This window comes from Dasypus novemcinctus, chromosome 10 (assembly GCF_030445035.2).
Source record: "Dasypus novemcinctus isolate mDasNov1 chromosome 10, mDasNov1.1.hap2, whole genome shotgun sequence".
In the NCBI taxonomy this organism is placed as follows: Eukaryota; Metazoa; Chordata; class Mammalia; order Cingulata; family Dasypodidae; genus Dasypus; species Dasypus novemcinctus.
The window spans coordinates 89639442-89654106 of record NC_080682.1 but is presented as its reverse complement, the minus strand read 5'-3'; the positions used below and the strand labels follow the sequence as shown (position 1 = coordinate 89654106).

Below are 14665 nucleotides of genomic sequence, written 5' to 3'. Positions count from 1 at the left end.
CTAGCAACGTAACTGGAAAAAGACCTTGACCAAAAGTGGGAAAGGGTAAAGACTAATGAGTTTATCTTTCAAAATGGGTCAAGAGGTCATTTCAGAGGTTACCCTTGTACACATCTCAGCAGGAGCTCATTGACTGCCAAAGTAAATGTTGCCTCAAATAGTGAGGCTCCTCAGGGTTCTGGAGACATCCAGAAACTATAAGAAGGGCAGACAGCTCAGGGGCTTGGTGCCCTGAGAGTGGGCCCTACTTGGGAATTTATGCTCCCCAGGGTGACAGAGTTGGACTCAGTTATGGTTTATTTACGCATGACTCTTCAGCCTCTTCTGTTTGAACCTATAGTTAGTACTAGATTGATAGGTGTATATCCAAGAGACTTAAATCTTTGGGCAGTCCATGTGCCAGCTGGTACCTGAATCTCAATAGAGTTGCAACACCTACTCTCCATTTCATTAGACTCACCCAGGACAACTAACAAGGAGATGATAATGGATAACAACCATCCCAAGGAACAGAGAGTCTGCAATTGCAAGCAAGATAGTCCCATTCATCTGCCCTATGGGATCTAAGCCCCATCTCAGTTAGAGGTGGAGTGGGCATCACCATCCCAGAATCCTCAGAACTGGGGAAAGAATGAAAGGCTAGATTAGACTTAGTGTTATTCTACTTTAGACTTATGGCAATTCTAGCCACAGAAGAACTTTTATCATTGATGTGGAAGCAGTTGCCACTGGAGGTTCTGAAAGGAGGGAGAGGGAAAATTAGGTGTAATATGGGGGCATTTTTGGGTCTTTGGAATTGTCCTGAATGACATTGCAATGACAGATACAGGCCATTATATACATTTTCATAATTTAACAAAATTGTGCAGGAGAGAGTGGAAAGTACAAAATAAATTATAATCCATGCTTGCAGCAGTGCTCCAAAATATGTTTTTCAATTGTAACAAATGTACCATACTAAGGACGTTGTTAATGTGGAAAAATGTTGGAGGGGTAGGGAGGGGGCCATATAGGAATCCCCTATATTTTTTATGTACATTTATGTAATCCAAAAATCTTTCAAAAAATAAAAACTACATTAAAAAATAAAAAGGCAAATGAATGATGGGAATGAGCCTGTGGTCATGGACTCTGCTGGTATTACCATGTTCCCCATTATCCTGAACCACCTGGTGTGACAGAATTGTGGAATGGCCTTTTGAATATGTAGTTATCGCATACATATTATGTAATATTATTAGAATTTGGGTAATGTTCTTCACAATGCTGTATATGCTCTAAATTAACATTCTAGGTATATTTCTGTTTCTCCTATAGACAAGATTCATGAGTCCAAAAATCAAAGGATAGAAATTGAGGTGGCTTCAATCCCTAGTAACCTAGTCATCCATAAGCAAAATATTTGCTTCCCAGCTCCATGACCTTAGGTTTTGCTGGTCTATTGGTATTAGTTTCAAGGTGAGGAATGTTTCCTCTAGAAGACACCACTCTGATTCCTTTGAACAGGAATTTGAGACTGCCACTAGTCACTTTGGGCTTCTCATGCCTCTTAACCTTAATCTGAAGGGGAAATTGGGTTGCTACTAAACAATGGAGAAAAGGAAGATTATGTTTGTAATATAGGAGATCCCTTAGAATGCTGTGACTGTGATTCTTGTCAATGGAAAACTACAACAACCCAATGTAGACAAGGTTTTTAATTATTTTCAGCAATAAAGGTACAGGTCTTCCCAACATGCAAAAACCACAGTCTACTGAGGTGTTTGCTGAGTGCAAGGAGAATGTGGAATGGTTAATGGAAGAAGGTAGTTATCAATACCAACTAAGATGACATGAACAGTTGCAAAGATGAGTACTGTAATATGAGTATTTCTTCCTTATTTTATTGTGTATATGTGTGTATAAGTATGTATATATTTGCCAAATAGTTTGTTTTCTTAATTCTCTCACTTCTTTATCATTGAGCATAAGAGCTATTAATCATAATTAATTCCATTTCACAGTATTTAAGTTACAGGATATAAAAGGAAAAGAATGAACATCACCCAATAATTTTGCATCTTCTTGTGGGGAAAGAGCATGTTTTGATTTGTGTTCAGGATAATTGCATCATTTAGGTGGAAGTATGGTTTTGTTATTTATTGTCATTATGTGGAGTGAAATGTGGTTTAAGATGTATATGACTTCCAAGTTGACTATGATCAGTTTTCTGTTTACACATGGGCTTGGCTATAGTCCCCAGTTATTCAACCAAACATTAACTGAGGTCTTTGTATGAAGATATTTTGAAGATGTGAGTGAAGTTCAAAATCTATTGGCTTTAAGTAAGGGAGATTATCCTGAATATTCTGGGTGAGACTGACTTAATCAGTTGAAAGACTTTGAGAGCAGAACTGAGGTTTCCCTGAGGAAGAAGAAATTGTTTCCAAGATTCTAAAACAAATAACAATGGGGTGGCTTAAGGACAGGAATTTATTGGTTCATGGTTTCAGAGGCTAGATGGCCTGCTTCCTCCAGTGTTGGTATCTTCTGCCCGGCTGGCAATCTTGGGATTTCTCTGCTTTTCTGTCACATGGCAGTGCACATAACAGCATCTTCTACTTTCTCTTCTAGCTCAATTTACTTCCAGTCTCTAGCTGATCCCTGTGGCTTTTCTCTGTGTCCAATTTTCTTTGCTCACAAGGAATTCAGCTATATTGGATTAAACCCCATCCTCATTCAGTTTGGGCAAAAATAACTAATAACACCTTTAAAGGTCCCATTAGCAATTGAGCTCATACACAGGACTATGGATTGGAACCTGAACATACCTTTTTTAGGGGACATGATTCAGTTCCCAATACTATATTAATATAAAACTACATTAGAACAATATCATTTGCTATTTTATAGAAACAATGCAAAAAAGGGAAGTTACAAGGCAAGTAAAGTCAAAACACAGAAAATATGTTGTTGAATAAATCAATAGTCCAGTTAAAACTTATAAACTATGGCCTCCAAAGAATTGTATTAAATTATTATGTCTGTCATCCTCAAACTCTCCTGAGACCATATTTTATTATTTCACTCAACCAATATTGTTGCTGGACCAGCAGAATCCATCTCTCATCTTTCATTTTATAATAGCCAACTGAAAGCTTGTACTACTCCTTGTGGTATGGAATCCACCTTCCCAAAATCAAAAGAAAAACAGATGAGAAAGAGAATGTTCTGGGAGACCTGGGAAAATCATGCACATTCAGTCAAGAGCCATCTAAATCAAAGCACTTGGCATCTTGGCAAGCCAGTGTTTCCTGTACCCAAAAAGGGGTGAGCATCACCAACTGCCACTGGTTTTCTTATGGTCTTGCCTCTGGCTATTTCTTCTTGAAATTACATGTAGAGGTTTCTACAAAGGAAAAGAACTAAAGCATGAGCTATTACATGACTCCATACATACTTTTCTGCTTTGCCATGGTTTGTACTTTATTATGTCTCTATCAGAGACTGAAGGAAGTTTGCCTTTCATTTTCCTACATTTTGAAAAGTAATTAAAATGAGATATCAAGGTCAGTTCATTATAAAAAGACCAGCTCTGTCACCAACTGGAAGAAGCAGGCCCTACCTGGGAACTTTGACTATAGCAGAAGTTCTATTATGCATCCCTTCTAAGATAGAGAAGACTTTCAAAGTAAAACAAAATCAAAATGGAAAAACCTCACCAAAAGATCTCTAAACACTATTGGATAATAGCTGATTTTTTTCTTAATATCACCTTTATAAAAAAATAAAATCATTTTATAACTCTTTTACTAATTATGTCTCTTAGAGTTTCAATTAGTTCACTCACTGTTGTGTCAAAGAAATTATTTGATTAAGACCTGGCAGAAAAGTTAATTTCCTCTGGTCTCTGTACCCATTTCCTTAAATCATTCTACTAAGTAATCATGTTTATAATTGTAGAATTACCCCTAATGGATGTGTTTTTTGAGGTGGAATCAGTAATGGTAAAAAGAAAAGCATTGACTGATTCTTTTTAGCACAGAGAATCTCTCAAGAAAAGAGCTCAGCTACTGGCCATGGTCTTTCAGATGGCTTGCTTGACCTCCTTGTTCCTCAGGCAGTAGATGATAGGGTTGAACATGGGGGTAAAGACTGCATACATGACTGAAATCAATTTGTTGGAGTTGAATGAGGTAATGGCATGAGTCGGACACACATGAAGATCACAGTTATGTAGAAGATGACCACCACTGTAAGGTGAGAGGCAGAGGTGGAGAAGGCCTTCCACTGTCCACTGGTTGAGGGTATGTGGAGGATGGTAGAGAGAACCAAGGCATAGGAGAGGACAGTGGTTGAGAGAGGAAACACAAGGATGATGAGAGCCAGGATAAAGTCCACCGTCTCAGCCATAGCAAAGTCCATGCAGGCCAGTTTGAGGATGAGAGACACATCACAGAAGAAATGGTTCAAGACATTGTTGCCACAAAAGGCAACTTGTGAGATGAAGTATACTTTTGCCATGGAGATGGTGAAGCCACTCACCCAGGAACTGATGATGGTCAGTTGAACACAAACCCTTGTGGTCATCATGACTGGATAGCAGAGAGGCCAGCATATGGCCACATAATGGTCATAGGCCATGGCAGCTAAAAGCACACACTCTGTACAGGCAAGAGAGCTCAATAAATAGAGCTGGGTCATGCAGCCGAGGAAGGATATGGTATTAGGATGATGTAGGAATCCAGTCAACATCTTGGGCACCATGACAGAAATATACCAGGTCTCCAGAAAGGACATAGTACCCAGAAAATAGTACATGGGCTCATGCAGGGATGCGGTTACCCATACAGTAAAGATGATGACCAAATTCTCCAACAGCACAAATAAGTAGGTTTTGAGGAAGAGGAAAAAGAGTAGAAACTGCAACCAAGGGGCAGTTGGGAAGCCCAACAGGATGAACTCACTAATACTGGTGATGTTCACCTTCCACATGTTTAGAATACCAAAAAACAATGGATTTAATAATAATAATGCCAACTTATCAGCAAGGGTCTGTCAGGTTACAGGCATTTTATCATTAACTTAACCCTACTGGCAGGATCTAGTAGTCATGAGCAGTCACAAGATCCTCCGCAGAAAATCAGGGACACAACAAGAAACAATCTGCCTCAGATGCAAAGCCAAGGATCTCAAAGGAGAACCATAAGATCATATTCAAGACTCAGGCTGTTAGATCTGGGTCAGAAACAGATCGTAGATAGTAGTGGGAGTAAATGCTTTCCTTATCACCAATCCCCAAATTTCAGAAGCAGCTATAAGGCAGGAGACCATGGTGGTTGGAATGTGTTCAAGGATGGTCCAGGAAGCAAAGCCAGAAAGCAGAGAAACTAAAAACCTGGAGAAAATATAAGCAGTATATCAACTGGAAAAAAAAATTCTTCTGGCCAGGCAAAACGCTGACTGTGGCCTACTCCTCAGCTATTTGGGATACCTTTTGAAAACTCTGGCCGTGGTGGTTAATTTTTTTTTTTTTTTTTTGCATATTTTTAAGGCTATGTACAAAAATGGGATGAACAAATATCTACATTCCTAGAATTTCCAAACACATTTTGGCTTTTCAGGTGACTCTTAATAACATTGGTAAATAGTTTTTATCTCAGATTATTGTTTGAGATTTTTATATGTACTCAAAGATGCCTCAAAAAAAAAAAAACACTTTTTTTCACTCCAGGAAAAGTCTTACTTGACCAATTTTGTCAACTCCTTGATCCTGAAACTACTCATTATTATGGACAGTGCTTGAGGACAAGAAGTTGCTTTGGGAGGAGATACTCAGGAAGTTCAACAATCAGAAGGGGATTGACTTCCCAGGGCATGTTTGATCTGAGGAGAAAACTGAAATTTAAAATCATTTTTGAATGTAAGCATAGAAGAAAGAAAAATAGAGATATATGTTGCCTTGAGATAAAAAATGAATTGAAAATAAAAGGGAAACATATTTCTTAAGGAGATCAGTAGATATAGCCTATAACCTACAGAAAAAAGGAGAGGCAGAGATCAGGTAATTGGAAAGAATGAGACATGGAATTTTACATGTTTAGTAATTATTTTTCATATAAATTGATTTTTGGCCTAAACTACTATATCTTCAACAAAGTAATGGGTATAAGTGTTGGAAAATTGAATAGAAATAAAACTCAAATATTTCTCCTTTCTCTATTTAGAATGATCCTTTAATTAATTTAAACAACTCTCTCAGGGAGGACATTTTTGCCAAGAAGTGTTATGGGAGCATATAGACTAAAACTGAAAAATTAGAGAACAAAGTTTTGAAAGAGTTTTCATTTGTGAATGTACATCCACAAATGTCTTATCTTCCCAAAATCATGGAAAACTTAAAGTAACAAGATCAGGACAAATGGAACCCCAATAATCAAAATGTGTGCTAAGAAAATTTCAGACCAGTGGGACAAAGAATTGGAATATCTGAATTATTATTCATGATTATCTCTCACTAACTTTATAAACTGAAGGAGGCCTTAAGTTTTCTAAATCTCAATTCCCTTGTGAATGCCAAAAGCATTCTATTAGAATATTAAAAGCTATAATAAATGATAGAGGAAATTATAGCTTTATTGGTAGTTATGAAAAAGATCTAAAGAATATTTATTTGGGGGTCTGGGCCTACACTAGATACTAAAATCATGAAGATGAAAAAGTCCGATCCTCCATTCACAATCCTGAGGAAATTAAAAAGAATCAATCATTATGTTCCAAAGTGTCTGAGCCACAACACACCCACAAGTAGCCCACTGGAGGAAGGACATAACAATGCCTATGCAGGTGGCCTTCAAAGACAGCAGTGGGTTTTCTTCTTCTTTGTACCAGGGCAGCAGAGCCCTGGTGGAGAAAAATCATATAAGAGAACAGAACGATGCCACCATTGACTGGGAGGTATATTTAAATTGTTGAAAGAAAGAAGTTACCTGAGAATAATATACTCAGCAAAGTTGTCCTTTGAATGCAGGGGAGAAATGACCACATTTCTGGGCAAACAAAAATTGAAGGAGTTCCTTACCCCTAGACTTGTCTTACAGGAAGAAAATGCTAAAGGAGACTTCCAAGCTGAAAGGAAAGGACATTAGGCAGCGTTCCAAAGCTGGGTGAAGATGCGAAGATCTCCAGTGTAACAACATAAATAAACAAATGCCAGTATTGTTCACTTATCATTTGATGCTGTGTTTTACTCTTTGTAAGTTTTAAAATTCAAATGCATAAAAAAGAAGTGTAAATCTGCTTGACCGGGCACAACATGTATAAAGATGTAATTTTTGAGAAGAACAACATCAAAGGGAGGGATGGAGCATAAAGGTTCAGACTATATGTAGGCTATTGAGGTCAATTTGGAATCAACACAAACAAAGTTGCAATAGGCTTAGGATGCTACATGTAATTCCTGTGGTAAACATTTTTTAAAAAATTTAAAATAAACAAAAGGAAAAGATAAGTAATTCAAAATAGCTTATTATCAAAGATCATCTAAACAAAACAAAAAGCAGTAATGGAGAAAACAAAGGACAAAAAAAGGTATAATACTTAAAAAAACAATTAGCATAATGGCAGTAGTAAATCTTGCCTTCTTAGTAATTTCCAAAATGTAAATGGATTCAACTCTCCAATCAAAAGGCAGATGTATATCCTAAAATATGGACCACAATGTAAGCACAGATGTCACCTTGTTTGAAAGCTATTGTCTCAGAGTCTGTACATCATTTTAAGTAAATATGATATGAATAAGTTATAAGAATATTGCTGTGGAAGGGAAAAAGTTTTATGGTGGATGTGTGGGAGTACTGTATATTGTATATATGAATTACTGTGATCTAAGGCTCTTGTGAAGAGAAGCTCAATAATTAGGAAAAAAGAAAAGAAAAAGATAGGATGTAGAATTTTTCCAAATCAATATGTATTCTATATCTAACCTTTAAACCCATCACTATATTCCATTTTCTAGTAAGGGATCCTGACATTATATTGGGCTTCACTTTTCAGGAAGTTTTGGATCACAGAGTGGTTCAACAATGGCAGCGGAGGAATACTGGTATAGGATGTTATTGACAGGTGATATATGGTTGACAGGGAGTTATACAGGGCATATGTCCAGGGTGCATGGTAATGTTTGGATATACTCATAGTGGAAACAATTAAAAACAACAGCTGGGGGGGTACTGGGTTCCTGGCCAGGGGTGCTCTGTCGTGGTCCCTAGGGGAGCAGTGGCAGTCCCCCAGGTGCAACAGTAAGAACCAGGAAGGAATGAGGGTCCAACAGTGAGCCCCTGATACTAATGACTATGCTTGTGAGCCTATACACCTGAAATAAGAACAAGGCCTAGAGCAGCACTGTGCCTAGGAGTTTCCTCCTGACAGCCTTCATGTTACTCAAATGTGGCCAGTCTCGAAGCCAAACTCAGCATGTAAATGCAATGCATTCCCCCCAGCATGGGACATGACACCCAAGGATGAGCCTCCCTGGCACCGAGGGATCACTACCAAGTACCAGCTGATGATGCAACTAGAAAATGACCTTGAATTAAAGGTTCAACGCGGACCAGCAGGATATCCCTGTCTACATATAATAACAGGAGTTTAAAATGCTGTTTGACCTAATGTAAGGGGGAAATGGAAAGGAGAAATTAGTTTATATGGCTATGAGTCTCTAAAAAAGAGTCTGGAGGTTGTCAGAAGGATTGCCCTTATGCACACCTGAGCAGAGTCTCAGAGACAGATAAAGTAGATACAACCCCAGGTATTGGTTCCTTTGAGGGTTAAAGAGACCCACAGGTTCTATGGTCATGGCAGATGGGGTTCATTGCCATGCCAGTTGGCCCTTCTTTGGAGCTGGTGTTTCTGCGTGATGGAACTGGACTCAGATGGGATCTCTTTTCACAAGACTTTCATGCTACTTTACTGGAATTATCGTTGGTGCTGGGGTTTAAGATGTATCTAGGGGCTTTGAATCTCTGGACTGACAATATGATAGCCACGCCCTGAACCTCAACAGACTTCAACTCCTACAATCTGATTTATTGGACTTACCCCACTCAGCAAACATGGAGTTGAAGAATGTCAACCACCACACCGTGGAGCCTAGAGTGCCTACAACTGAAAGCAAGAGGATTGCATCCAGTATCCATGTGGAATCTAAGCCTCCTCTTGACATAGATGTGCAATGGACACAACCAATCCAAGGTGCACAGAGAAAATGTGGCATTGGTGTGGGAAAAGTGGCCATGGTGGCTGCTGGGTGCGGGGAATGGGAGGAAGAGATGAGATGCCGAGGCGTTTTCGGGACTTGGAGTTGTCCTGGGTGGTGCTTCAGGGACAATTACCAGACATTGTAGATCCTCCCAGGGCCCACTGGATGGAACGTGGGAGAGTATGGGCTATGATGTGGACCATTGACCATGAGGTGCAGCGATGCCCAGAGATATACTTACCAAATGCAATGGATGTGTCATGATGATGAGAGAGAGTGTTGCTGTGGGGGGAGTGGTGGGGTGGGGGTTGTGGGGTTGAATGGGACCTCATATTTTTTTAATGTAATATTTTTAAAAAATGAATTAAAAATTTAAAAAAAAAATTAAGTCTTTACCTTTTACACTGAAAAAAAAAAGAAAATGGAGATGTGGAATATGTAGTAGAATAGCATAATACTAACAAACAATTTTAAGAGATTTTTCAATAAACTTTTATTATTTGCAAAAAAAAAAAAAAAAAGGCAAAGGTTGGCAGAATGATTAAGGAAACATGACCCAACTATATGCTGTTTATAAAACAACCATCTTAGATCCAGAGATTCAAATAGGTTGAAAGTGAAAAGATGGAAGAAAACATTTCAGGCAAATAGCAATCAGGAAAGAGCAGGGGTGGCTATATTAATTTTAGACAAAGTAGACATTAGTCAAAAAGTAAAATATAGAATTGCCATTTGACCTCACTCTTCCAGTTCACCCAAAAGAGTGTTGCAGGAGTGGAAACGGATACTTGTAGACCAATGTTGATAACAGCTTTATTCACAATAGCAAAAGCAGCAAAAAACGTGTCAATTAACAAGTGAATGGCAAAAGAAAATGTGGTACATAAACACAATGGAATATCACTCATTGCTAAGAAAAAATGAAGTTATGAGACATGCTGCAACATGGAAGTACCTTGCAATCATTTTGCTCAGTGCAATAAGCAAGGTATATAAGGAAAAATATTTTATAATATCACTTATAAGAGATGACGTGAAATAGTAAATTCACAAATGATGTGAAAGCAGATTACAGGTTACCAGGGAAGGGGGGATGGGAGAAGGGAGGAAGAGGGAATGTTTGTAAAAATAAAAAAAATAAAAAAAAAAAAAAGACAAGAATGATACCACCATAAACTTAGGGCTGTGGAACTCCACTGTGCTACAAATAATGACTATCCTGCAACATATTTTCAGTCAATTCACTCTCCACTTTTCTCCAAAATTCCTGCCTCTGATCTCCAATTGCCATACCACTCCACTCCCAACTCTCAGCAGATAAATGAGGTAACATAAGAATTTATTCTTCCTCTCAGTACAAATCATTAATGTCCTTTGTCTCCACTAACCATCTCTGCTCATTCCTTCTTTAGTTCATCTAAGACCAGTCCTGCTATGGGCTCTAGATTCCATTTCTCAGGAATCTCATACGATTAGCTACTCCATCTCTTTCTGTGTGTTAAATTCATTCTTTCCAGAAATAACTACTTAGCACCAATTATGTGACAGACACTCTTCTAGAAGCTTGAAATACCTCAGTGGGAAAAAAAACAGACAAAATTAAGTAAAAAGTCTTGAACTTAAGCAGTTGCAACCCAGGAGAGGGAGACAGGTGATAAACAATAAATACTATGTGGATAGAAATATGTGAATTGATAAGTATTAAGGAGAAATAAACAGAGCAGATAAGGAAAAATGAAAGTGCAGGGAGTTGATGGCATTTTCTTATTTTAAATAGGGTGGGCAGCATAAGAGTGATGAGCAGAGTGTTGCAAAAAGTGAAGGCATTAGACATGGGCCCAGCTGGTAAAAGAGCTTTCCAGAAAAAGGGATCCACATGTGCAAAGACTCTAAAGTCTTAACACAGTGTGAGAAGCACCAAGGAGGCTAAAATGGCTGGAGCAAAGTATAGGAGAGAGCTGTAAAAAATGAAGTCAGAGAAGGAATTTGGGGGAAAGGAGATATCCTGTATGCAATTGTAACCATGTTGGCTTTTACTCTGGGTGGACTGGGGTAACTTTGGAAGGTTTTGAGCAGATGAGTGATCTGATCTTGTTTGTGTTTTTAGAATTCTTTTTGCAGCTTCTTATCTGAAAAGTTTCCTACAATATTTAAAGGCAGGCCATCAATTATCTCTCCTCATTTTCTTGTCTGCTTCAGATCACTATACTACCCTTTAACCCCTCTCTTTCCTTCCCTCCAACTGTTTATTTTCTGTTGTTGCTACCTTTCTGGTAACATACATGTCTTTTCCAACTTAAAAACGTTAGAGTTAGTTTATTGCTCCCTAATTCTTCTCTCCACTCCAGATCTTTCCTCTTCAATTCTACCAAGTATTTCCAGTTACTGGCAAAATACTTTACCAGTATTTTCCAAGATACATAGACATTGTCTAGTAAAGGAGGCTACAAGGGAAGTCAGAATTAGAATATAACATAACAAACATAACTATTGAAGATTGAGTACAGTGGAAACTCAGAGTAGAGATGAATTCTTTGTTTCTGGACTCCCAGAAAGTCTTCAACATGCAGGTGACAAATAAAGTAATATGAAGTATTGCTGGGGTTTGGAAGGGGTAGCATAGTAATGAGAGAAATAGCAAAGGTAAAGGTAGAGAATAAAGAGATGAAGAGTTAATGGTCGAATAGATTTGCATTTTATTAGAAAGAGTTTGTGGTGTGGAGAGAAAAGGACAAAGACAAGCAGGAGGAAGAGGTTATCTATGTTTGGACCTCTTACTTTACACTTATTTCTGTAAACTTGTAGTAATTCTCTCCATTTCCAACATACTCACTAAGTCGTATAACATATGATTGAATATTTCTCATCATACTGATCACACGTGGAAAATGAGATGAGTTCCATTTACATATTCCCTAATATTAGTCTAAGCTCTCTTCCTTTTTAAGATTCAGATTTGCTATTGAAACTTTGAGTGAGTTTATGGACTGTCTTGATTGGGAGAATTACCTAGGTCTCTGCCTACATTCTACCACTCTGTGTGTATGAACAAGGGAACATGAAAATACTGTCCCACACATTCTCCCTGCTCACTTTTTAACCAGTTTCCCTACTTGGTCTTCATCACTTTCCCTATTCACCCCTGCCTTTGCTATCTCCAAGCCCTTATAGTCTGTCTAATAATAATAGTCATCATTTACTGGGCATGTATCATATGGCAGAACTTGTGCTAGCTTCTTTCCATACTTTGTCTCACTTAATTCATACAATAACTAAATATGGTAGATATTATTTGTCCCATGTTACAGATAAGAGAGTAAATAATTTGGTTAAATTCACATAAATACTAAATGTGAGAGATGGATTATAACCTAAGCCTGTCAATCACCAAGGTCTATACTCTTTCTACTACAAAATAACCTTCCTTCTTTAAGTGCTGCTTCCCGCCTAGCTCTGTGTCTGCTGCCACACTCCCAATCCACACTCCAAATATTGGGTAGCAAAGAGTCTACTTTTTGCCTGTTCATTTATTTTATTGTTTTTATTTTTTCATTTTATTTTTATCATCCTGTGTACTATCTTGATCTCTGGGTTTAATAATCATACTTAAACCAACCAATTTTTCTTTTTATTCAAACCTTTCATATCTAAACTTATCAGTCATGAGTTTAGCTTTCATACCCCATTTTAATCATTATGATTAGTTCAAAATTTCAAAATTGGTCTTTCTAGCAGTTTTCCATGAGCTACTTGCCTCCTAACATTCAAGACCTCCTAATATTTGTGATGCTCTTCATGCTCCCACAAGTGAATCCCCATATGTGTCTAATCTCTGAATCTATACAACCACCCTTGCCCACACAAACGATACCTTGATTTCTTACTTGGTGTTCCATCCAATCACTGCCTATTTTCTACCTTTGTGGGTCCTGATTAGGAAGAGTGTTGGCTCGGTCAGAGATGGAGCTAACTTGCTGACCCAGAGGAACAGAATTGAAGTGGGTTAGTCAGATAGGTTTTGTACAAGTGAGAAAACAGATTTTCCCAAGAAGGCAGAGGAAGTTAGATAAGAACTAGCATAATAGTGAAAATAAAATGAGGGGTAGGGTGAAAAGAAAATGAAAAGTCCAAGTTGCAGCAGAAATACAGCAGACATGCACCACAAGGATCTTGGGACCATGTGGAGAGAAGGGCAATTGTGCTAGTGTCCATTTAAGAATACACTGTTATACAAAATACTATTTTTGACTCCAGACTGAATGATCTTGCTAAAATATGAACATAGTTCTCTAGTTTAAATGGCCATCTATAGGTCTGAACTCCTTACATACCATAGCAAGTTCCTCAAGATCTGATCCCTATGCCCTCTATATCCTCTACATCACTGTCTTCTGCCTTTGTCAGATACTCACCCTGAGTTCATGCAATATATCCAAAATTTCTGTGAAGGTTGCTTGTATCTCTCTTCTTGCTGAAAGCCTTTCTAACTCTTGCCACCTGGCTAATGCCTACTCAGATTTCATCCTTCATCCTCTCTATCCAAACTTCCTTGTCCACCACCTGCCATCACTCACCTCCTGCCCATCACCCAGCTATTAGTCAGTGCCTCCGCTGGTCTAATAACACTTTGAAACTTAGAGCGTCATAGCAGGATAACATATATGGTTTTGAATTCAAACGTTTGCTTAACTATCACCACTACTAAATTCTGAACTCTTTGAAACACCAATTTTATCTTATTTTTGTCTTGTTTGTCTTTTTATTTCCAGTGCCTGGCATAATTCCTGAGGCATGGTTGCCACTCAGTAACTAAATAATTTGTGATGCTTAATTAAGATTAAATGCCTCACCATAGTACATTATATTACTTTCTCTTTGAGGATCCCGGTTCAGGAGATAAGTTTGGCTTGGACATCTCTGCCTGTCCTCCTGAAAGGAGTTGCAAATAGATGAGAGAACGGAAAAGGAAAAAGGAAAATAAAGAGATGCTTTGGAATAGTCTAACCAAATTCTCAGAAAACTGATTCTCTATGAAGCTCAGGAATTCTATGATGCTTTGCAGTTCTCCTTGTCTGGAAAAGAGACTGGGGTCCAGATGGTTAATATGGAAATAAAATATTCTGTTACAAATTCAAAGAAAATGCAATATCATCCTAGTCATACCTGTGGTAAGACTTTGTAATCCAAAATGCTTGGGTTACTTCTGCATTTCTTGAATGCCCTTATAATGCTGATGATACAGTTTAAGATGGGAAAGCATTTCCTCTGTATCTGTCAAATGCATGTCTCTGCCACCTCCTTCTTCTCCTTCTCCTCCTTCTCCTTCTCCTAATCTTTCTCCCCATCTCTCTCTCTCATCCCCCTCCCCACCACCACCGTAGCTGGGTTGGCTTTGTATGTTGACTCCTTCCACAGCCCTTCTCCAGG

At 38.2% G+C, this 14665-nt stretch overlaps 1 pseudogene; it reads right to left on the bottom strand.

Annotated features, from left to right (window-relative positions):
- Nucleotides 1-4066: 4066 nt before the first annotated feature.
- LOC101441179 (olfactory receptor 6B9-like) lies at nucleotides 4067-4974 on the bottom strand (annotated as a pseudogene).
- Between the last annotated feature and the right edge of the window lie 9691 nt (nucleotides 4975-14665).